This window comes from Marmota marmota, unplaced genomic scaffold (genome assembly GCF_001458135.2).
Source record: "Marmota marmota marmota unplaced genomic scaffold, marMar, whole genome shotgun sequence".
Lineage (NCBI taxonomy): Eukaryota > Metazoa > Chordata > Mammalia > Rodentia > Sciuridae > Marmota > Marmota marmota.
The window spans coordinates 67,574,818-67,600,463 of record NW_026000174.1 but is presented as its reverse complement, the minus strand read 5'-3'; the positions used below and the strand labels follow the sequence as shown (position 1 = coordinate 67,600,463).

The following is a 25,646-nucleotide window of genomic DNA, read 5'->3' as shown; positions in this document are numbered from 1 at the left end:
AGTATAATTATATATATATATATATATATATATATATATATATATATATATATATATAAATACAAGTGTATAATTTATTCAAACAGCTTACAGGGAAGATTCAGTGGTGAGAGGCTCTGTCCCTCATGGTGTCTTGCTAAGCAGTGCCTCCATCTCTAAGAACACTACTCCAAGAAAGTAGTGCCTCCATCCTCTTGGACCTTGTCCAATGGCAGCTGGCTGATGTACCTTCTCCAGAGCCCTCAACTCTGCAGTTACCACAGGAAGGGAGTTTTACAGGCTAGTTTGTAGAAGTGATGACCTCATCAGCACTAGCTGGCTTGTGTGTTTTGTTCCTTGTATGGCCAGCATTCCGAAGAGTGCTGCTTCCGGCATACGTGCCAGCGAGCAGTTTTCTAAAGCTAGCATTCAAAGGCAGTGTCCTTCAAGATAATACTTATGTAGACATCCTCCTAGGGCCACTGTCATCATTCCTTGAGTTGCCTACGGTCCTGGGAACGAAGGCACAGCTCAGGGACATGGTGTTCCTTTGTTGCTGTCTTTCTTTTCTTTAAGGATGACACAGCTGTTCTCCCTGTCTTCTGGAGGGATGAGGCAGGGCCCTCTGGGCCTCCTTCCCTCTGGTCAAGCAGGATACGAAGGATTTCTCCACTGTTCTCCATTGAGGGGATGGGGGCTATGCTGGCCAAGGGAAGCGACATCCTGTCTGCTACAGAATGGCTTCTAAAGTTTGGTCAAGCAGCCTGCATTCTAGCGTCCCCTTAGATAGGCCCAGGGTGCTTCTGAGCTGGGGACAGGTTCTAGAACTACCTTCTGCCAGGCAGTAGGCAGACCCAAGTGTTGAGGGGGCTGTCCTTCGTCTCTTCCACCCTCTGCTGTCACAGACTACCAGTGCCTGCAGCTGTAGTCCTGTGGGGAGGAGGATTGCAGTACAGGCTATGGATCTCACTGGGTTCAGATCTCACTCCAGATAGTGAATCCCCATCTTCTGAATGATGGTAAAAAAATTCAGGTAAAAAACTCTGAAAGCTGAGATAACACTTCAACTTACGAGGTTGCCACACACAACGGGAAATTGCAACCGTTGGCCAGCATGAGGAAGCCCCTCACTCTGCTGTGGGAAGAGCCAGGTGGTGCAGAAACGGGGGCAGCATACAATTACCATATGACCCAGAAACCCCACTCCAACCTGAAAACAGGGACTGGAACCAATGCTTGTGAATGAATGCCCATAGATGTCCTGTTCAGAATAGATGAACTGTGGGAACTGCGCGGGGGTTGTAGCTAGTGGCAGAGCGCTTGCCTCGCATGTGTGAGGTACTGGGTTTGATCCTCAGCCCCACATAAAAATAAATAAATAAAAATAAAGGTATTGTGTCCATCTACAACTGAAAAAACAAAACAAAACAAAACAAAACCCAAACCTGCAGGCACTTCCAGGGTTCTCTAGCTGGTGGATTAACTGTCTGTGGTCTACATGGTCAACGGCATAAGGACTGACACGCGTCCCCATGGGTGAGGCTTGGGAAGTCGATGCTAAGTGAAAAGCCAGACATGAAAGGGTGACTACTGTGGATCCTGCTTTCGGTGAAGGACCTAGAACAGGAAGATCGACTAGAGGTCACCAGAGGCTGGGGCCCCGGGCAAGGAGGTTGCAGCCACTAAAGCCCTTGAAAGCCCAGCCTAGGCCCCAGGAGGGCCAGGGTGGACAGAAGGAGCAGGTGGCCTGAAGAAGCCCTGTGCTTACCTGTGCCTCCCCTGGGAACCCATGTCCCTGTGGGTAGGGCAGCAGGGCCTGGAGCTGGAGCTGGGAGGAAGCAGGGACGCCGCGGGGACTTGAACCCCGGCCCAGCTCGTGGGCGTGCCACCACCAGCGCCTTTTGCTTTTTCCTGCTCACTTTCTCACAGACTAAAAGGTGAAAAGCAAAACCTGACAGCGGCCTTGAGCCGCGGCCAGTAAAAGAAACACCTGCGGCGGCCAGTAAAAGAAACACCTGCGGCGGCCAGTAAAAGAAACACCTGCGGCGGCTCTGCGCCTCGTCCTGCCCAGGCCCACCTGCTGCCTGTCCTGACACCCCTTTGGGTGGCGCAGCCAGGGCACGTTTGTCCCCCAGCCTCAAGCCACATGCATATCCCAACTGAGGAGCACATGAAGTTAGACCAGCAGTGAACCACAGTTCACGGTCCTGCTTGTTCTGGGACGGCGTCAGCACTGACAAGGTTGTATATGTACTCAGATGTTTCCAGAAAGAGCCTAAGAAACTCAGGCCACCCATGTGGCGGGACTGAGGTAGGCAAGGGGAGAGGGATGTTACTTTCATTTCACACCTTCTTCGTGGCTTGATTGCTCAGAATTAAAGGCAAAAATCTTTTCATCCCCAGATCAGGAAATCTAAGAGCTAAGGGAAACTTCCAGCACTATCAAATGCATATGGTCCTCCAGGTCTGCTGGGCCCTGGCCACCTGAGGTCACACAGACATGCCCACCTGCCTTCCATCCTGAGCTCTCGGCCACCGTCGGCTGCGGATTCCTTCCCGGAAGTGCCATCATTTGAAAGTGAAGTCGGAAGCACAGTGTCCCCACCAACTCTCTCCTCTTACTGGGCTCTGACCTGGAGTATGAGTTCTGGGGAGGATGGGTTCAAGTCACCAGAGCCCCAGAGCCAAGAGTTACACAAAGCCAACCCTGGACCCTTGGCCACCCTGGCAGTCCAGGGCATGGGCACCCACTGCCGCAGCGCAGGTTCTGCCTCCCACAGCGGGTCCACAGAGCACCCCCATGAGTCCTGCAGTCCTGTCAACTGGGAGGCAGGATCCCCTCCCGTGAACCCTGAGGAAATCAGAAGCTGTGTCTCAGTCAGGTCCAGATGAGAAGTGAGGCTTCGTGGGGCTGTAACCTGCCTGGGGCACACAATGGTCAGGCCTGAGGAGAACTGGCTCCTCGACTCCTCCCCAGGAATCCAGGCAGTCGGCCACCTCTCCCTCCCGCCCTNATCAGAAAGGTAGGCCATTTCAGGATGAGTAACTGGGTCCCCAACATATGCCTCCTACCTGAGGTAGAAAAAAGAAAAAGAAAAAGAAAAACAAACCCCAAAAGATTAAAAATCTTATCAATCATGACTGTAAAACAAACACACATACAGAAAGCCAAAGAGGTTGGTTACAGCTACAAAATTCAAGTTGAAAACAATCCCTGAAAATAACATTCAGTCCAATGTAATGAGTCCTGTGTGTGTCCACGCGTGGGTGTTATGCATGTGCGCACATGAGTGTGCATGAGCAGGTGCCAGTTTATACCACCAACGCCAGATGCGGTGACTTCCAAACAGAAAGCACTCCACAGGGGGCATCTTTTGTGTTGCTGGGAGTCTTGATGGACCAATAATGCTGTGTCAGAACACAGAGAGCAAACTAGAAAGCCCCCTCGGGAAGAGGCGCGACCAGAGGAGGTGGAGGGCGCAGCCGCACATCCCTTACACAAGCAGATGGCGGAAATGGAATTTGATCCAAAAACTGATCCAGAGTGGACTGTGACAGAGAACACCTTCTCAACTGCCACGGAACATTTATAAAACTTATCGTATCTTAAGCAATGAAGAAAAGGAGCCATGTTTAAAGCAGAAGAAACTATACAGGCTGCTTCCTCCAATAACCAGTCATTAAGCAGAAATGGACTATAATGTGAAAAACCCAAAATTACCAAACACTTAGACATTTAAAGTATGCACTTAATAAGGCCAAGCTCACATCAGCACTGATACCACAAACACAGGCACAAGAATAACAAAATATCTTACTAAATACAGAGGAGAAGCCGAGGGTGTACCTGGATCTCATAGGGGCCACAGGCTGAGGGATGGCCAGCCCCGGTCCACCTCACCTTGCACTCTTCTGGCTCCAGCAAGCCCCTCACAGCTCACCGGCTTGCTCAGGCTCTGCTCTCAGCCGGAAATACTCTTCCTTCCAGCAAGGGTCCAAGGGCTCCCATGGGGAGGGCTCTGTTCTCATTCTTGGCTGGGGATTGACCCAGGGGTGCTCTACCACTGAGCTATACCTCTGGCTTCTTTTTAATTTTACAAGTTGCTGAGGCTGGCCTCAAATTGATTATCCTTCTGCCTCAGTCTCCCAAGTAGCTGGGATGATAGGCCTGTGCCAAAGTCCTGGCTGCTGTTCACTCCTGGTTTGTGTGATCAATATCTGAGGCCTAGGCACCATGAGAACAGGCACCAGCCCAGTGTAGCCAGGACACAGATGGAGTGACCATTTAAAGATGAAATTGGGGACTGGGGTTGTGGCTCAGTGGTAGAGCGCTCGCCTAGCATGCATGAGGCACTGGGTTCGATCCTCAGCACCACATAAATGTAAAATAAAGACATTGTGTCCACTTAAACCTAAAAAATAAATATTAAAAAAAATAAAGATGAAACTGGTCTGAGGCAACCACAGTTGGCTGTTCCTTTGCTGGGTGCTCTGCATGCCTTCAAGGGCCTGCCACCCAGAGGACACCTTATATGCTTCTGGGTGGCTTCAGCAGTCCCCTCAGGATGCTTCACACTCTAGTTAGGGGCCCTGACTGCCACCCTGGGACTGAGGGTGTGATGGGCTGATGCAAGGCTGCCTGTACCACAAACTCCACTACCAGCCTTTACTCCCCTCTGCCACTCTGCCTCACAAGCCTGGACATGACAAACCAAGCTGCCAACACTACTAAAGAAAAGCAGAGCTGCTTGTTTTATCTTAAGCAGCTTTTTCAAAAAGGCCAATAAAATAGAGTTCTTGAAAGTCTATTCCAGACCAAAAACAAACAAAATAACAAAAACTAGGCATAAAAAAGTTGAAAAAGCTATTCCTGAGGAGAATATTAAAGTAGAAAAAGATACTCTGCACTAACATACATGAAAAAGGCAATTTTCTTGGAAAACAAAACCTGAGAAATTGACTTGTGATGAAATAGAAATATTGAGTAGCCCAACAGCCCTAGAACTACTTTCAGAGAGCCACTGAACCTCCACAGTGTTGGCCACTGTTCCCCAGACACTGCAGGGTGTGGACTGCAGGGAAGGCTGGGGACCTGCCGCAAAGAGACAGAGATAGCTGCTCCCTTCCCCGCTCAAGCAGGGTATCCACATCACACATTTCAGCCCCACACAGACCTAGCTGCTATTCTTCTCCCCACCTCACCACTGAGGAAACCTTCAAGAATAAGAAATTCAGATGGGCCCAGCTACTCAGGAGGCTGAGGCAGGAAGAAGGCTTCAGCCCAGGAGTCAGGGGACAGCTTGGGCAAAGTTAGCAAGACTTCATCCCTTAAAACGGGGACCTTGTAATTCATTATAAACCTCCATGTCCAGGAGTGGCTTGGATCAAAAATCATAGGAAGGCTTATTATTCCATTAGTATTAATGAAATCATTAATAGTTCATTAGTTAAACGAACGCGCTACCGCTTGAGCCACATCCCCAGCCCTATTTCTTATGATTTAAAAACAAATAAAAAACTCCAGAGCAATCTAGAAAACAAATGGATACCTTGTCCCATAATCCAGCAAGAGTGCAGGTGACATCGGTGACATCAGAGATGAAGGACACACTTGAGCAGTACTTCTCTTCCATCCTGTTTAAGGATCCCCACAGAATGGGACAAAGTATTTGCAAGTCATGTATCTGATGAGAGTCTAGAATCCAGAGTTTATAAAGAGCTCTTATAATCCAATGATAAAATGACAAACACCTAATTAGAAGGTGGGCCAAAGCTCAGCACAGACACTTCTCCAGAGAACATATGCACATGCTAACAGCACATGAAAGGCGCTTGATATTGTCTATTATTAGAAAAATGCAAATCAAAATTACATAATACCATTTCATGCCCATTACGATGGTTATATTTCAAGAGTCAATAACCCGTGTTGATGGGAATGTGGGAAGTGGAACTCTCACACGACTGCCGCCAACGCAAAGCAGCGCAGTGACCCTGGAAAGCAGCTTGGCAGTGCCTCAAAATTACACACAGGGTTACTCTGTGACCCAGCATTCCCACTCCTACCTGTGCACAAAGGAGAGTTGAAATCACATGTTCACATAGAAACTTTACACAAACATTCGCACTAGCACTGTTCATAATGGTCAAAAGAAGAAACGTCCAAAGTCCAATGGAAAAACACAATGCAGTTATCAATAATGGAGTATCCTTCAGCTATGAAGAGGAAAGAAGTCCTGTTACATGCTACAGGCGTGACCAACCTTGAAAATATCATGCTACGTGAAATAATCAGACACAGAAAGATAAACAATGCATGATTCCACTTACATGAGGTTCCTAGAACAGGCAAATTCACAGAGACAAGGTAGCACAAAGACGACCAGGGCCTGGGGCAGGAGGGTGTGGAGCTTCCGCCTGGGCTAATGAGGTCTATGGCTGCACAACGTAGGGAGTGAGCAGACCAAGACCCACCAACGGGGCACTTGAGGGGCATGAGCTCTATGGTAATGTAGATTATACCCTGATTTTTAGAAGGGAAAATAAAATTTATTTGAAAAGGAAACTTTATATTAACATCATAAACAAAAAGCTATATTAACATAAACATATAAATATTAACATGTGAACTATCAGCAGATGGCAACTCATTTGTGGACCAACAAGACAATCACCCTCTGAGCAACACGAAACAGGCCAAGGGGGCTCATATGCAGCCCCCCGGGCTCCAGCAGGACCCTCGTCCTCCATCTGCTGACAGATCCCCCTCGTGGGTCAAGTGGGAATGAGACCATGATGCTCACGGCTCATTAGTAATTACGGCCAATTCCAACAAGACAAGAAGAGACGCAAGAAAAATGGAACAGTTCTCGTGGGTGACACAATCCCCAGAGAACAGTGCTAAGTCCATGTCAAGAGGCCAAGTACAATGCCTGCATTATCCCACTCTGAGGTAGGTCATGATCACCCCTTCTTACATATGGGGAAACTGAGGCCAGGCGATGTTCAGGTGGTAAGTGGGGAAGGGGTGGTCTCACGGTGGGAGCCAGCTGACTTGAGAGCCTTTCAGTTTTAGCTAAAATGCTGTTTGTGCTCTACTACTGAGCTATGTCCCCACCCCAGAAACTTGAACACATGCAACCACAATACAAAACATTCAGTTTCAAGGAACAAACTTCATAAACCTGCATAACCCAAATAATAATCTAAGACTCCAAAGGAACATTAAAAAAATCATCCTATTCTGAATGAACAGGCAACTTCTTTATTCTTAAATGGAAAATCTTAATATCAAAATATGTTTATAGGGAGTTGAGGTTGTGGCTCAGTGGTAGAGCGCTTGCCTAGCATGTGTAAGGCACTGGGTTCGATTCTTAGCACCACATATAAGCAAATAAATAAATAAAAGTCCATCAATAACTAACAAAAATATATTAAAAAAACACATTTATAGCCGCCGGGCACAATGCCATAGGGTCTAATACCTCTGAATTCAATCTCCAGTACCTACCTATAATCCCAGTGGCTTGGGAGGCTGAGAAAGGAGGATCATGAGTTCAAAGTCAGCCTCAGCAAAAGTGAGGGGCTAAGCAACTCAGTGAGATCCTATCTCTAAATAAAATACAAAATAGGGCTGGGGATGTGGCTCAGTGGTCCAGTGCCCCTGAGTTCAAACCCCAGTACCTATCCCCAAATGTTTATATAGGTAAAGAAATTCCAACAAAAATCCAAATGTCTCAAGAGAATGACAGGAACCTGGATAACTCTGTATTAAAACAGAATCAAGTTAAGAAAATTAGTGAAACACTGGTCTGCTACAGGGAAAGGCAGCTGTAGTGGAACAGACTTGAAAGTCCAGAAACAGACTTAATTGTATTAATTTGCTAATGATTACCAAGTGGCATTTCAAATCAGCAGACAAAGTAGAATTATCAGTAAACGGTGCTGGGGAAATCAGTCATTTTGAAACAACCAAAGTAGGTTCCTACCCCATCCTGTACTCCAAGCAACTTCCAGATGGATTAGGTTAGTGTCCAAGGGAACCAGAAGAAATATGGCAGAACACAACGTAGGAGACCATTCTTATGAAAATTGAAGAATGTGATTACAAAATTTAACAAATTAGCCAGATCCACACACAAAATTAAAAGGCAAACCACAAACTCGAGAAACATTTTGTAGTACACAAGGCTAACGGTCCCCAACACAGTTCTCGCCCAGCAGTGAAAGCACAGGCCCCCACACCCAGGTACTCAGCGCTTCTCAGAATCAAAAAGTGCAAATTACAACACAGACATGCGCAGAAGGCCTGGGTTCCACCCCCAGCACCACAACAAAACAGAAAGACAGAATGCTAATGTTATTTCTGCCTTAAAACCAGAGAAGATAAACACAAGGACAGGGTAGGCAGGGGGATATGGCTGAACCCCTCTGTTGGGCCTCCCAACTGTTCAGACCATCTGGACCAGGGACTGCGCTGCTAAGCAAGAGGCCATCTTCCCTCTTTCATCACTAAGTCAGAAGAAATCCTATCAGAAATAGAACAGGCTTGACCTTGAAAGGAGGAGAGGTGCTGGCCATGCCAGCCACATGGGGCAGAGGTTCAGAAGGCAAACCCTCCCTGAATGTGACCTTGGGTACAATTTCTGGCTTTGCATAAACGTACAGGCATTTTTAGCAGGACAGCGTGAATAGGAACATTTCAACTGCAAAGACCACTCAAGATATTGACAGTGTTAACAGCACTAGTAACCATTACCCAAAATAAACACATAAGTCGTCTGTGTGAATTATCAGTAAAGGGTCCCGGAGGCAGACAGACCAAGGCCAATATCACTCACCACAGCTTTCCACATAATATGAAGGCAGACTAAAGCACTGTGAGTACAGGGAAAGACATACCTTATTCTTGTACAGAAGGAATATCATGAAGACATCATAGGGAAGGTTCAAGTAATCATGCAAGTCTAGCTGGGAATATTCAGGAAAGTGGAGTCATGAGACAGGGCCACCCCCACCATATATTAAAGCACAGAGTACAATATTTAAACTTATGTGGAACTGTACATGAATAGATCAATGGCCATCAGCTGTGTTAATCACTAAATGATATGGAGACTAAAGGCTAAGCACTTGGAGTCACTTATTGCCAAAATTAAGTCCAGATAGGTCTAATAAAAATAAAAGAAAAATCTTGTGCAGAAGCCATTAGATGTCTATAAATGAACGTATATATATTTACAACTTTGGACAGCAAAATACCATAAAACTCAAATATCAGTGAGAATGGGAAAGTATTTGCAGCACAAATGATAAAGGGTTTAATTTCCTTAATATATAGAGAGCTCTTATAAACCAATAAGTATATAATCCAGTAGAAACACAAATAGGAATTACAATTAAATACCAATTTTTAGCACCACAAACCAAATTTGAGAGCACAGAGTTGGTAAAGGGTGGGGAAGTATCAGCTGGAACCACCTCCCTAGCAGCATTCATCATATCTGGAAAGGCACACGGACCAGGCCCCAGAATTCCTCCTAGAGAAAACTTTGCCCCACTGATATACTTGCCCATGTACATGAAGGCGCAGTCAGGTAGGCAGATTTTGTAAAGCCTGAGAAACACTCAAAATGCTGGCAACAACCTAGTTGCTCCCTAGAAGGGGTGGCCACGGTTCACACGGGTGTTGAAGGACCAAGAGAGACCTGGTAGACACCCGATTCCAAGTCAGTTTGTGTGCTATGCCTGTCCCTCCACAGCTTTATGTGAACACAGAATTCTCTGGAAGCTTCAGCGATAGGTCACAACAGTTGCCTCTGTGGGGAAGGCGGCCAGACATTAGAAAAGGACATCCCTGTCACCTACAGGGCTTGAAGTTTTAACATGAGCAAGGATTACTTTGAACATTTTCTACACATAGAAGTGAAATAAACTGGAGGAAACCAGCCGAGTGTTTGCCTGTGGGGTCAACACAGGGGCAGAGGCGGAGGAAGGCCTTGTTTTGACACACAATTGTCACATCACAGAAGAGCAGCTGCTAGAGGCTGAGGAGCCTGAGAAACCCCAGCATCTACTTCTGGAGATGGTAAGGCCACCAGGCCCAGGCTGCCCGAGAGTGCCCTGCTGTCTGGAGTCCAGCTCCCTGTGACCTGTGAGGCGAGGAGAGCCAGAGCGTCTGTGCCCTCTCAGAGGAGAGAGTGTCCTTAACTCAGAAGCCGCTGCAGTTGCTGAGCAGAGGCAGGAGTGCCCTAGAAAAGATAAATGACACAATTTGATCCTGCTTTTTGGAAAGGTCACAGCCGCTTTCCTGGAACATCTGGTTTTTGTTTTTAACCTTCTTTGAGGCAAGAGCTCCAGGCAGCAGACTCTGGACTTGGTCTTCAAGTTCCGACCCATCTCACAAAACTGAGGGTCCCAGACCCAGAAGGAGCTGGAGTGGGTGTGAATGCTGGGGCTGCCTGGCCCAGACCCCATGGCCTCCTGCACACACTGTCCTGGGGATGCCCAAGCCGGTGCACCCCAAGGAATTCAGAGTGGATGACGGAGCACTGCTTGCAATGGCCAGAAGGCCCTAGAAATAACCCTCCGGGCATCTGCAGGAAAGTGGAGAAAGTGTGAGTGAACCAATTAGATTCCAAAGGTCACCGTACATCCATGACAGATTAAAGAGGGCAACTGGCAGGGTCTTAAAAAAATAAAAAGGTTTTGTATGCTGAGTGCCAAAGAGGATATGAAAAACAGATACTCTCGTATTCAGGTATGCAAATTTGTATATCTGTTCTGGAGAGGGACAGACCCAGCCAGTGACCCAGAAATTCCATGTCTTATACCTGCCCTCAGGCATGATGCAAAGGGGTTGTGAAGGTGAGCACGCAGCACTGCTTCCAATACCAAAAGATGGCCAAACAGCTAAATAACTCATAGTATGACCAGGACAAGGAATGTTATGCCATAGCTCAAAAGAATGAGGAGTTCTTTTTGTGCTCATATGACTCTACTGTTAAGTGGAAAAAAAAACAGGTCAACAGTGATATGCAGTATGCAGGATCAGCCCAACACTTTGATTGTAAAGGAACAGAAAGGTCTGGAAACCCAGCAAACGGGTAACTGCTGGAGGGGGCGGGGCACTGGAAGTGCCAACCTCATGAATCATGTCATGTTTTAATTGTTTGGTTTTTTTTTAAAGAGAGAGAATTTTAATATTTATTTTTTAGTTCTGGGCGGACACAACATCTTTGTTTGTATGTGGTGCTGAGGATTGAACCCGGGCCGCACGCACGCCAGGCGAGCGCGCTACCGCTTGAGCCACATCCCCAGCCCCTCATGTTTTAATTCTGTAAAACAAGAAGGCATCGCGTATCATTCCTCTAATGACACTTAACAGAAAAGGAGTAACTGTAACCATCAATAGGAGAACAGAGGAACTAACTGTAGAGTCACAAGATGGGCTCTGTCCAGCAAGGAAACCACATGAAACGACATCACACCAAGTGGAACAAGCAAGTGGAAGATAAACTCAGGGTTCAGGATGCTGATTGCTCAGGCTGGGGCTGTGAGGAGGACACCACGAGGGCAGGAGGAAGCTGCTTTCTCTACCATCCTAGCTCTTATGTTGGCAGAAGGTTCAGAAATATTACATTATTAGAAATAATCAAGGAAGCAAATAAGAGAGCCATATCATGTCATGAACCAGAGACTCCAAATAACCCAGTTGTGTGTTCTCAGCTCCAACAAGGGAGAGAACGTCCCTGTCTTAAGGAGGGATGCTTACTAGAGTTTAAAACATAACCAACAGTAATAGTCGCTGGGATTTGTTCTATTTTATTGGACGTAACAACAAAAAATAGAACCTAAAATTTCCAAATATGATTCAGACTCAGCCATAAGAGGCTCATGCTGGTCAATCCGGAGCAGAAGGGCAGAGAGCTGGAGCTACTCAGTACAAGCTCGCTGTGGATTTTAGCATCATAAATAACTGGAGCAGAGGGCTCAAGGGCGCTGTGTGCGTGCTCAGCTACTGAAACGGAAGTAATGAGAAGCAAATCTGGACTTGGTTACTACTACACTTATCAGACTGTTTTCAGGTTTTTGTATAATACATACTTTTAGGGCTGGGGTTGTACTCAGTGGTAGAGCGCCTGCCTGGCACATGTGAGGCACTGGGTTGGATCCTCAGCACCACACAAAAATAAAATAAAGGTATTGTGCCCGTCTGCAACTAAAGAAACATTTTTAAAAAGTATATATACTTATGCATCAACAACAAGGAAAAATGGAGAGTAAGTCTGACAATCATGACTGGCAATTGCTTATCTTCCCAACTGTAAGAATTCACCATCCTTATGAAAATCTCACGGTAAGTAGTCAAAAAATGGAGACAGTGTATCAAGTGGTAAAATACTCAGACCAGCCAGGAATTACAGAAATACAGATGAAGACAATTAAAATACTTTTTAAAGTAGCATCAAATACGTTGTAATGTTGAATTTCGCAATGATTTCTTGGATGTGACACCAAAAGTACAGGCCACAAAAGTAAAACTCAAGTAAGGTAAATTCTGATCACTTCAAAACTAAAAAGTTCTGTGCTGGGGTGTGGCTCAGCAGCAGAGCCCCGTGCTTAGATGAGGAGGTCCTGGGTTTCCTCCCCAGCACCACAAAACAAACAAACTAAAAACAGCTGTGCATCAGAGGACTTGTGAAAAGGCAATACTATGGAATGAAAAGAAAATATTTGCAGATCACACAGCTGATAAGGGGTTAATACCTGGAATACACAGAGAACTCTGGCAAGTCATCAATTATAATATCTCAAATTTTTAAAACGGACAGGACTTGAATAGACATTTCTTCAAATAAGATAAACAAATGGCCAATTAGCAAATGAAATGAAGCTCACATCACTAACCATTAGGGAAATGCAAATCAAAAGCACAATAAAGTATGACCTCACATGCATTTACTGAAATAACTGAAAGCAGGATCTTGAAGAAAAAATTGCACCCCACGTCCACAGCAGCCTTATTCACAACAGCCAAAGAAAGACACAGCCAGTCAAGTGAACAAACAGAACAGGAGATGCGCACACAGACATCACCCAGCTTCTTAAATAGGACGTTCTCACACACGTTGCAACCTGGACGAATCCTGAGCCCACTGTGCCAAGTGAGATAAACCAATCACAAAAGACAAATACCGAGTTCCTGCAGGAGGAATCTAAGTGGTCAAGCTCAGAAAGAATGGCTGTTGCCAGCACTGTGGGGAAGAGGGAGTGGCGAGTTTCATGTTGCTTTCTGAGTATAGAATTTCCGTTTTTTGCAGGATGAGAAAGTTCTGGACACTGTAATTGCCCAACACTATTACACTTAATACTATCAACTGTATACTTAAAAATCGTTAAGGCAATGTATTTTATGTTATGTGCATTTTACAACAAAAACTTTTTAAGGTAGCAATCAATACATAAAATTCAAAAAACCTGATGTTGGCAACTATGTAAGGAAACAGACATGCTCACAAGAGAAAGGGTGAAGAGTGTTGTAAAGCCACATCACCAAGGACCAGGCTGCACCACTCTGGAGAAGATGACACATATACAACAAATTTGTGGAAATGCCAATGGCAGCACAGTTTAAATCAGTCAAAACACTGTTTACCAGCCTGGGAGACTGGTAAATATCATACAGGATAAGAACAACAGGATAAAAGAATTCAATTGCTCTTTTATGATGCTGAGGTCATGGAATTCTTTGACAAGCTGACAGGGCTCTCTGCTACTCCATTATCCCTCTGATCCCAGAGAGAAGGAAGCTCTGAGGGCCAGCCACCACATAAAAGATTCCACAAAAACTCTACTTAGAGGTTTAAATGTAAAAACGAAACCACTCAATTGTCACAGGAAAATTAGATTAATATTTATATACTCACGGTAGAACAGATCAAAGCATAACAAGTGCAGAAATCACAGTGATTTGATTAACCTCAGAAAATTTTTTTATATCTGAAATAAAAGTCAATCTAGAAACCACAATTTTTTTTGGTACCAAACAAAAGATCATTGGTATCCTTAATATATAAACAGTATTTACAAAACAACTAACAGGAAAACAAGTGCTTGAAGAATGGTCACTCTTCAAGTGGTCACTCACACACTGCCAAAGGCCAGTCAACATGTGAGAAAGGTTCAATTTCACTAACAGGCAGAACAACACTTATGTCCAAAGGTAACATAATCTGGATCCACCCAAGCAGCAAAGGTTTTTAGTACCATAAATGCACTCTGTGGAGGAGTTGGTTTCCTGCTGTGAGAACACTGATTTAGAAAATGCCTCCCTGGAGGGCAACTCAGCAACATGAAGCTAAAGTTTTAAGAAGTATAGTAACAGTCATTCCCTTCTAGATATATATTCATCTTGGATAAGTAACAACAGATGTGATAAAGTTTTATTTACATGGAACATCATCAAAACTTTTATTTCCTGAGTGGAATAAAACAAAACCCTGGGACATAACCTGCTCATCTAAATGAGATTGTTTAAGTTAATACAGCCTTGCAAGAACCAGAACATTGTCAACAATGAAAACAATGCTTCAAATGACTCGATGTCCACTACATATAAAGGAAAGAGTCAAACAGATTTTAAATATAATCTCATTTTTGAATAAAATACAGATATCTGATGCATAAGGACAAAATAAAAAGATAAACAAAAACCCAGATGCAAATACACCAGTAACACTTGTTAACTGAAGATTACTGAAAATTTTCAATTTGTTTTTTGCAAACTTTATGGTAAACCCTTTAGATGTGAGAACAGTGAGCAGTCAGGAACGGGAAGGTGCAGGTCAAGGTCAGAGGCCCCAGCAGGCAGGGCGAGGACACCCTTTGCTTCCCCTTGCCATTCTGCACCCGTGTATGTACTGTATTTAAAACACTCCACAATAAGACAGCAGAATCAATGGGGATATAACTTTCCTATGTTTATCTATGAATGCACAACCAGTGAAACTTCACATCATGTACAACCACAAGAACAGGGAGTTATACTCCATGTATGATATGTCAAAATACATTCTACTATCATGTATACCTAAAAAGAACAAATAAAAAAACATAGCCTCTCCAAAAAAAAAAAAACAAACAAAAACCAAACACTCCACAAATGTCTGTGCACCTGTTTTAGTGTCTCCTCCTTCGACACAACCCAACACCACATTGGGCACCAATGGGCCAGAGGCTAGCCTTCCTCCTCACCTGGCATTAGAGGTCCTTGCAGTCTCTCAGGATCAGGATCAGTAAGACCAACAGAGGGTGGCCAACAGGGTGGTGTTGGGGGCAGTGATTGTCTCACCCCTTTTTGTAACAGGCCACTTCTCGGGGGCTCCAGCCTGTGCACCCAGGACTCTCAGTCCATACCTGCCCTCAGGCTACTTTCATTTATAAAAGAACTTCAAGTTCAACTTTGCTATTTGTAGACACCACTATTGCTCACAGCAGTGGCCCCCACTGGCAGTGCCAAGAGACCAGACGGAGGGCCTTCTAGTGGCACATGACCTTTCTCTTCTGGGGGTTCTCAGTAGTGCTCAAGGGAGGGGTCACCAAGAGACCCTCAGGAACTAGGTAGACAGTGGCTGACCTGTAGCTCAACTCCCTGTGGTCTGGTCCCAGTCCATCGGTTCTCTCCCTCCCTAGCAAGCACGCCCAGCTTTCCTCTCCCTCCCTTGGACACTTCCCTCAGGGAAGGCCAGTGGTGTTCTATTCCAACTCTTCTAAGCTGGTACACAGGACAGCACATAAAAATACAAGTGTCAGGATGAGTCACTGCTGCCACTTCCCCACCCAGGATGCAGATCAGTTTACATGACACACACTCAAGATTCCTCCCCACCCATCAGAAAACCTTGCTGGCTCAATAGAGCACTTACATAAGCCCAAACTTTTTAGTCATGTACCAAAAGAGAACATGAGAGAATTATGTGCTTAAACAGATACATGCCAGCCTCCCAAAGAATGCAAACTAAATAAAACACATATTACATGTCAATTTTATTCTTATTTAGAACGTTTTCCCCAAACAAAATAGATGCCATTTGAAAATATGACCAGAGAATGTTCTAGATTATAAAGTACGTACTCTCCCACCTAGACACTCATCTTCATGTGGTTCAGGATTACATTTGCATAAACATTACCAGCTCTCAACAGTGCACAACCCTCCTCCTGAGGCACCAGTTTGTACTCAGGACGTACCAGTTCCCTTTCAATGAAGATTACATTTGGAGCTAACTAGTGAACATGAATCTAGGCCTCAGTCTACAATCTGAGGACAGGGACACATCCACCTTCAGAGGTGAAGGACAGTCGGGCAACATAACAGCAATAAGACCATTCTAAGGAGTTTGGAACTCAAACCTTTATTTGTGCTGTAAAGGGGAAGAAAAATGGTTAGAAACCACACACAGAACAGAACAGTGCGTGCCTTACAAACAAGTACTTTAACCACCTGTTTTTACAGCTTTCATTACACAACAGCATACCCAGAAATATTTCCCCACACAAGCATGACTAATATACTTTAAGTTCCAATGACAGTAATTGTATCACACCCAAGTCACCAGCTAAGAATTGAATTACCATACCAATGTATTTTTAAGCATAAAAAAAAAAGGAACCCAGAACACAGGAAAAGTCCTAAGGATAAAAGGTATTGGGTATTTAAAGTGTTCAAATTTGGAGGAAAAACAGGATAAAGCCCATTGGAGTTACTCTATCATTTCAACAAAATCAGCTCAGAAGCAAATCGAGTTTCACAGGAGCTCTTACAGCCTGCCTGTTAAGCTGGCCCCTTCTGCCCAGTTTGCTTTTATTTCCTAAACTGGTTTTGATTGACATTCCCCCCCCCCCAGTCCTGGATCATTTAAACTAAAAATACAATAGATTATTCATTAATAATTCTGATTGCTAACAAATATAGTAATTTCACTGTGACCACAAAAGGTTTTCCTTGTTACAATGACTGATTTCAAGACTATAGTTAAGTAAGCAATACTTTTGCTATTATGGTTTTGACCAAACACAGAAAAATCTATAAGGCACTTCTTATGAAATTCCTTTAAAAATCATTTAATCTCCACCCTCTCCAAAAGCATTTCCATTTGTCTCACTACAGTAACACTTCGCGTCAATGAGGCATTGGGTGACTTCTTCTGGAACCACTGCTGCAGCCCCACCCAGGGGAGCACATTCAATCCCCACCCTCTCCAAAAGCATTTCCATTTTGTTCAGAATTTTGAATCACTGAGATCTCCATGACAAAATATGAATTACAAACCCAGAAAAGTCCATATTAATCTCATCTTAAGTGCATACTTGAGTTTAAAACTCATAGTTTTGACACCAAGTTCCACGTCATTTTTCAAGTAACTAAATATTCTTGTTTTCAGTTATACCTTCTCAGTCTTCCCCACTTCAGCGCAAAGCAAAACAATTTTGCTTTTTTTCTTGAACTTTCCTTGAAGTTCTAAGCATTTTTATAAAAATTTCCAAGCAACTTTCACTGCTTATATGCAACCATTTAACCAATAATTTACCATTAACTAGTGTTTTCTTCACTCACAAATTCTATGAAATTCCTCAGATCTCTGCCCATACTTTCTCTCAACCCACATCCCACACCCTCATGCTCCCAGCACTGCATCCCCACCAGCCCTTGCCCCCCTGTCCCTCCCCCAGAGCCCCCAGTGGGAATGAAAAGAATACTCTGAGATGTATTAAAAAAGTGGGGGGGGGGGAGAATCAAATAACTGGCAAATAACTGGGCTGGGGTTGTAGCTCAATGGCTGAGCATTTGCCTAAAATGCCCAAGGCCCTGTTCAATCTGCAGCACCGGAAAACAAAACACCCATGACCCACCCACTACTGGTGGGCCCACCATTCCCTTCTTGTAAGGTTCTATGCCATTAGAATGCCCAGACAAGACCCCCCACCAACACACAGCTCCTGGGCATGACCGGCTTGTCCCCTCCCACTTTAGCTCAACACATGAGCCCCCACAGATTGACAATCTACCTAGCTAACAAATTCCCTCTGCCTAAAGCATTTAAAATTGAACAGCTCCCTGCCCCGCCCCCCAACAATCAAAAGCTTTATCATCACACTAAGAATTCCTCCGGCCAATGTGCAGACAGGAAGGCAGGTAAGCAGGTGGGTAGGTGAGAGGTCTCTGGGCTCCATCTCCAAGTGCCATCTAAAAGGCATCAGGCTGGTTGTTGGATCAACTTTAAAATGTTCTATAACTTAAGAATCTTCTGGAAGCAAAGTTCACAGCACAGAACTAGAAGGACCAGAGGCTCAATTTAGAAGATGCAGCATCTGAAAACCACCCCCAGGACAAGAGGGGTGCCTGCTGGCATTCCTGTGCCTGGAGGATGGTGCTGCTGAAACATTCAAAGGTGATGGCCCCTCAAGCCGATGCATCTGCTTTGGACTTGTGAACTGCCCCCCACAAGCTCATCTGAAAACCTTAACGGTTGGCCTCCTGAATACAGGGCTCCTGAGCAAGGCCTGGACACAAGACACTGGAGAACTGCTCCTCCTCCTAAGCCTCTGGAATTCAATCTGCAGGCATCAACTTAAGCGGGCTGTCTCCTTCAGGGTCTCCCCTCCTGCACTGCTACGACTCACACTGGCTGGGGCTCCATTTGTCCTGGTGCCATCTGCTCGCCATGATGAACACTACAGTAACAAACCAGGTCCATGAGGCATTGGGTGACTTCTGCTGGAACCACTGCTGCAGCCCCACCCAGGGGAGCACATTCAATCCCCACCCTCTCCAAAAGCAACACCAACCCACCCCCCAGAGGCTCCACCGGGAAGGCCTTTCCTTCTGCACCATTACCAACAATACCGAGTCCAAGAACACTCCTGCGACTTCACCAGGCTTACCAGATGACCAGAGGCAAGGTTTTAAGTGAAGGGATAACCTCAAGAGAGTTAGAGGGAGGAGGAGGGGTAGAGTGAGCTCACAGAAGAGTTTAGCATCGAACCTAGGGAAGTCCAGAGGGGAGGGTACTGCCACCTGGAAAATAAAGGGTTGGTCAATATTGTCCCCAGACACAAGCAGCCTGCCTCAGCAGCCCCCAGTTAACAGGTGGCAATGGCACACTGGATCGTGATCACTCCTCAGGCCACCCTTCACCTCCTGGGCTCCGGGGTGAGCCCTGTTTACATACCACCCTGGGCCAGAGCTGTCAGGCCCGCGAAGNCGGTGACGTCAGCGCCCCGGCTCTCGCGGTGGGGGCGGGGACGCCCCGGAGGACGCGACCCTCTCGAGGGAAACGCGGTGACCTGCACAGCAGACTGTACCCACTGCGCGCGTGGCCGAGACGCCCTGCTTTGTTGCTTAAATGGCAGGGGGCAGGTGGGTGCAGCCGTGTCCCTGGTCCTGTCCCTGCGGGTCAGCAGGGACCCAGGGAGTTGAAGCATTCCCTAACAGCAGTTAATTAGGCCGCTGGATAGAATATTTAGCGAGATAAGTGAGTGACGTATTAATGGCAAAAGTTTATGCGGAAAACAATATGGGCAGTTGTAGGGCCCAGACCAGATAGGTGTAGGTTTAAAACTCACTTTGCTTTTGGGGTGAGGAGTGGGGGGAGAAAAGTGATTCAAACAAAAAAACCCAAAAACCTCAGCACTGGTCTGGGACAGCTTGTGGCTTGTGATGGGCCCCAAGGAGTGGGCCTAGTGGCTTCTGGAGGTATCGGGCTGGCTGCCTACAAGGCATGGATGCCAGCCTGCCAAAAGCAACCTGGTCAAAAGGCTGGCAGGGCTAAGGATTTTGTGAGGGTTTTGAAAAGAATAATCGGCCTTCCATTACCATATGGGGCCAGGGTGAGGAGGAGGCCGAGAAGACCCCCATGGGGCACCTATTGGTTCAAGGCCTGCCCCTGGGGTAGGTGGTAGAAAGAGTCTCATCGGGCAGAATTACTGCCAGGAAGTCTCCTCCCAGGCCAACCGTCCACACCCCAAACAAACCACCCTGTGACAACAGGCTCCCTTGACAACAAGGGAGGAATCCAGATAGAAATTTTCCCCCTGCCTCTGCAAGATGGCATTTGCAGGCAGGGCGGGGCTCCGCCGCACCCCTCTCCTGCTTCTGGGAAAACTGGTGACTCATTCTCATGTGATTGTCAACACAGAAGGCTGAGTATGTGGCAAGCCTGGGCTTGTTGGCTGGTGGCTTATCCATGGAGAGTCCCCAGGCTCTGCTTGCCCTTCTCCAGGTTATGCCCATCAATCTTGCCTGGCATCCTTTCCAGGGGTGGGTGACTTGGCCTGAAAGAACAGTGGAGAAGGGACTGTTCCTGTCAGAATGTTCTAGAAAGCTGAGAGGTGTGTGTGAAACCAAGCAAGTGACATCACCCTGCTGCTTCCCAGTACCAGGCTGTGGCATCAGCTCTTACCTGCTAGCATCCGAGAGATGCATAGTCACTACTGTTGGCTGCTTCCAGGGCCCAAGTTGATGTCTTGTTTTTCTCTATTTCTCTTCTCAAAACTCTCCCTCGTTCACACACATTGTTCCCAAATCCCAGACACAAGCTTTCTTAGACTTTTCCAAAGAGTAGGAGGAGGGGTAACTGGCAATGCTCAATGCACAGGGTTCTATAAAGCCCAGGCCCCTCCATGCAGTATCAGGCTCCTTTGTGCCCTCTCCTCTGGAGCTGCCCCAGCCACCCTCTTCTAAGGACAAAGTAACACAGTTTCAGAGTTGGTGTTTGGAAACTGTCCAGGCCTCCTAGTTCTACGCAGCTCATTTTCCTCAGAAAAGGAATGTGTCTGAGGAGAGGTGAGTGGAAGCTTCAAAACCACACAGAGGTGCCCTGTCCTGCCTTGGGGTCACAGGGCTGTGCCCACAGTATGGTGGGCCTGTGTTTCTTTATTCCTCTACTGATGAAGCTAAAAATAACTCCACCCTGATGCAGGAGGGAGAAGGGGTAGCCAGTGCGTCAGCAGATCTCTGTAGATCAAAACAAGCTGTTTCAGAAAACTGCCATAAACAGAACCTCGGGGCCCTGGGTGGGGCTGAGTGGTGAGGGCCCGCCCTGCCTGGAGGGGTGGCCACAGTTTATCCACCCAGGCAGCTGGTTTAGGGGCTCTGGGTTGGAGGCGAAAGGATAGGGGTGGGGGACTTGGGCAACATCCACATTCCAGGGTCAGGGTCCCCTCTCCAAGACCTTGGCCTCAGAGGATAAAGATCGGAGGCTTCCCTCGTGACAACCTACCACTCTTGTTCTGAAGACAGCTCAGCTCTTGTTTCTGAACATATCCACACCATCCCAGGGAGAGACCCTGGTATTTTCTACAAGAACCCCTGGAAAAGACAAGAGGGTTCAGAAAGGATGGTGCTTCCGATTTACTCCAAGGGCAGGACCATGACAGTGTTGCTGCTGCCACTTGAGAATGTGCCAGAACTTCAGCCCCCATCCTCCAAGGATCCAGTTTGGGAGCTGTGGCCTTCTGGGTCACCTTGGGCTCCTCATGGTGCCAGAGCCCCTCACCCTTTCCTGCTGAGCCCCGGAGACACCTTGACTCAGTCTGCATCAGGAAACTGCACCGTCATCTTGTGCTGGCCAGGAGCCTTCCTGTCACTGCCTTGCCTCACCCTGCCTTGAAATAGCCCCAGTGGAAAACAACCCCACACCCCAGGCCTCTTCTGGGCTGCCCCCGCCTCTCAGGTGACCAAGGGCAGGCTCTGGATCTCACAGCTGGCTTACCCCATTTCATTATTCTGATGCATATTGTTTTGCCTGTGTCACAGGCCTGGGCCCTGAGGTCACCTCTCAACTCTGACCAAGACCCCTCCTCCAGAACTTGATCTCCTGAGGGGAGGGGTTTGCGTGGGGTGTGTTGACATCTCTGTGTCCACAGGGTCCTGACCTATAGCAGGCCTTGGTGAATGTAGGACTTTACAGTTGACATTCTGTAAAGGTCACTCTGACCACTGCAAGGCTCCAGATAAATATTTGTAGAGTGACTGAAGGCAGGAGGCTGTTTCCAGGTCACCTGTGCTCCATAAATGCAAAGGCACAGAAGAAGGAACAGGGCAGCATGGGAACTGAGAACACATGCGTGGCCAGGGGGACTCAGGGCAGCCTCTCTTCACTGGTGGCAGAAGGTATTGAGGGAGAGGGCATCAGATGGAGGCAGAAGCTCCTGTCCTAGTTTGCAAAGCAGACTGGATGCACTGGCCTGTCTGCCACCTTTTTTTTCCCCCCCAGGTACTGGGGATTGAACCCAAGGCACTGTGCCACTGAGCTAATCTCCACCCTTTTTAATTTTGAGACAAGCCTCATTGAATTGCCCAAGATGGCCTCAAGCTTGCAATCCTCCTGCCTTGGCCTTCAGAGTTGCTGGAATTACAGGTGTCACCCCTGTGTTGGCATTTGACTGTCTTACCTGTGGGCACCTGGTTCCTGAGACCCTTTCTTGGCCACTGAGGGGGCAGATCTGAAGGGGGCTTCTTCTTTAGACTTTATGGAGAAGCAACTTTTTTTTTTTTTTTTTTTTTTTGGTCCTGGGGATTGAACCCAGGAGTGCTGTGGTTCATTCCCCAGCACCATTTCAAAATTGCATTTTAAAGCAGGATCTCACTAAATTGCCCAGGCTGGCCTTGAATTTATGATCCTCCTCCTCGACTTCCTGAGAAGCTGAGATTATAGGCCAGTACCACCGAGCCCAGCAAGTCCCAACTTTTCTATACCACCCACATTGGACTGGGTCCTCCCTTTCCAGCCTCCTCTCCAAACCACCCACCAGGAATCCCGGGAGGGTGCCCCAGGACATCCTGCCAGCTCCCACCTCTAGGTTGGCAAAACCCCCAAGAAAACCTTTCCCTTTTCCATGACCCCTGGCAGTCCTGGCTTCCACATAGGTGACTCTTGATAGGAGCCTTTAGGCCAGGACCTAACTGCCCTAACAGTGACCCCACTGGAGCAGTAGACTGTCCTTGAACCTCTCTGCAGGATCCTTTTTGCGCCCCCCCCCCCATTGGTCTAACTGGGCACAGCCTGTGATCAAGTCTTTCCTTGGGGACAGAGTTCTGGGGGTAAAGTGGGAACACTGTGTGGCTGCTGACCTTGACATTGTGTGGGAGGCCTGTGCTCACTGGCTCAGAGTATCAGCAGTTACTGCTAACCCCACTAAATAATTAAGGTTGCATGGCAGGGGACATAGAAGTCTAGAAAAGAGCCAGGACTATTATGTCCCTGTTGTAAGTTATATTTATGTGAAATCGTTTAAAATGCAGGCTGGAAGTGTAGCTCAGTGGTAGAACGCTAGCCTAGCATTCTCAAGGCCACCAAAGAGAGAGAAATAAACAGGTGGAAGTTTAAGATAGCTTAGTACGTGTGGGGGACGGAAGGTGCTGAGAGGACAGCTGTGAGGGAGGACAGGGCCTGTTGGGGAGGCCCCTGGGGTGGCAGCTCCTGTGGGCACTGGGTGGAAAAGGGGGGAGATGACTGGCGCCAGGGTGTGCCCACCCCACCTCCCCGGTTTCCCCAAATGGCCCTGACTTTAAATATTTTGACTAAGTTGCCATTTCACGGAAAACATACAAAAGAATTCCAAAGTGGAATTTAGTTATAGAACATGGCTCCTGATCTTTGGAAAACTCATGTCCCCTCCTGGTGGACACCCAAGGAAGCCTCTTATCTGGTGTTCTTGGAGGGCCAGGACCCTTGCCCCCATCATGGACGGTTCTGGGAGGTCAGAAGTCAGGGACCTTCTGTGGTTGGGGGATTCGTGGGCAGCGCTTTCAGATTCTGTACCAGGTAGGACTATGGTTCCAGGCAGCCTGACTGAGCAGGGCGGTGCCAGGCTTGTGCCCTCTGCAGCCAAGCAGAAAGAAAGGGCGGGCTCAGCTGCCCCCTGCTGGTTGCAGTCAGAGCAGCACAAGCAGCACAAGACCAGGGGTGTGCTTGACCCCACAATGTCAGCCCCTTGAGTTAAAGAGGAACAGGTTCTCTGCGCAGGCCTATAAGCCTAGTTGCTTAGGAAGCTGAGGCAGGAGGAGGCAAGTTCAAAGCCAGTTTCAACAATTTAGCGAGGCCCTAAGCAACTTAGGGAGAACTTGTCTCAAAAAATAAAAAGGGATGTGGCTCAGTGGTTAAGCACTCTGGGATTCAATCCCTGGTTAAAAAAACAAACAAAACAAAACAAAACAAAAAAACCAAACAACTTAAGACTTGCTACTTGGGGCTGGGGTTGTGGCTCAAGCGGTAGTGCGCTCGCCTGGCACGCGTGCGGCCCGGGTTCGATCCTCAGCACCACATACAAAAACAAAGATGTTGTGTCTGCCGAAAACTAAAAAATAAATATTAAAATTCTCTCTCTCTCTCTCTCTCTCTCTCTCTCTCCCTCCCTCCCCCCTCTCTCACTCTCTCTTTAAAAAAAAAAAAAAAAAAAAAGAGAGAGAGAGACTAGGTTTTGGGACCCGGGCCCACCCTGCACACCCTGCACGACCATTCTGGGGTAAACTGGGGGCTGGGGCTCAGTGGTAAAGTGCACAGGCACTGGGTTTGATCCTCTCAGCACCACATAAATGTAAAATAAAGATATTGTGTCCACCTAAAACTGAAGAATAAATATTTTTAAAATAAATAAATAAATACATTGGGTAAACTGGCAGCCTTCTCTGAGATACGGGCTGTACTGGAGCAGGGAAGTGCCCGTTGGCTCAGAAGCTTCCCTGCCAAGGAGAAGGACAAGCAGTGAGTCTGTCCCGGGGTCTGCTCCTCCCCTGAGTCAGGCGGTCAGTGTCAGGCTCCAAGGTCACAGCCCAGGCTTTCCTAAAGCCCTCTCGGTTTTTGCCTTTACCTCCACCTTGCTGAGCCTGGAGGGCTCCTCCAGGAAGCCTTCTTTCATCCCCAACCCTCTCCTTGTCCATTACCGTTCCTGGTTGTCTTGTGTTGGGTGGGGCCTGCTCCTCTGTCACGTGCTGCATGTGTGTATAGATGCAAGTGGGAACACAGGGGAAACGCAGCCAGTAGGGCTTGGGCTTGGGGGCACACTCCTGTAACTCAGGACAGGAGGCTGAGGCAGGAGGATTGCAAGCCCCAGGCCAGCCTGGGCGACTAAGTGAGACTATCTCAAAATAAAAACTAACAAGGGCTGAGGATGTAGCTTGGTGGTAGAATGCTCTTGAGTTCAACCCCCTCCCCGCAACCCCCCAAATGCCTTATGACCTCAAAAGCAGAGACTACACAAGCCCAGGAAGGGGACCAGGAACTGAAGAGGCCCCTGTCCACACCTTTTTGGGGTGGGGGTGCTGGGGATGGGATCCACAGCCTCACACGTGCTAGGCAAGTGCTCTAGCACCAACCCACACAGGTCACCTCTAACTAGCATCTTGCTTATGGGATTCTGACCTCTGGAACTGTGACTTAATTTCTGTCCTGTTGAGCCATCCAGTGAGTGGCACTTTATGAGGGCAGCCCTAGGAAACTAGGGAAGCCGGGAATGGAATGGCATTATGGGGAGGGAACCATCATTCCTCCTGAGCACTTCCCGTCGCCCTGCACACACGGCAATGGGGAAGCAGCTAGGACGACTGCTCCCATCTTAGAGATGAGGAAAAGGAGTCCCAGGAAGGTGATGTGACTCACCCAAGG

General features: G+C 47.2%; 3 long non-coding RNA genes across 4 annotated transcripts in view; 1 reads left to right on the top strand and 2 right to left on the bottom strand.

The window, feature by feature from the left end:
- Window positions 1-40: 40 nt before the first annotated feature.
- Window positions 41-2,982, bottom strand: LOC125612154. Its single transcript, XR_007342495.1, has 2 exons — window positions 2,020-2,982; window positions 41-1,969 (listed from the first exon to the last, which is right to left on the bottom strand). It is a non-coding gene; the product is annotated as an uncharacterized LOC125612154 (long non-coding RNA).
- An 11,495-nt stretch (window positions 2,983-14,477) lies between these two features.
- The window catches only part of LOC125612158, a 19,029-nt gene continuing 7,860 nt past the window's right edge, over window positions 14,478-25,646 (top strand). Inside the window, exons 1-2 of the long non-coding RNA XR_007342501.1 lie at window positions 14,478-14,607; window positions 25,152-25,154. This is a non-coding gene — a long non-coding RNA (uncharacterized LOC125612158). The remainder of the gene's footprint in view (window positions 14,608-25,151; window positions 25,155-25,646) is intronic.
- LOC125612156 lies at window positions 19,520-21,790 on the bottom strand. 2 transcript variants are annotated; one of them, XR_007342499.1, is made up of 3 exons: window positions 21,261-21,790; window positions 20,442-20,995; window positions 19,520-20,313 (listed from the first exon to the last, which is right to left on the bottom strand). It is a non-coding gene; the product is annotated as an uncharacterized LOC125612156 (long non-coding RNA). The 2 variants fall into 2 exon arrangements; XR_007342498.1 differs by having other exon boundaries at window positions 19,520-20,995.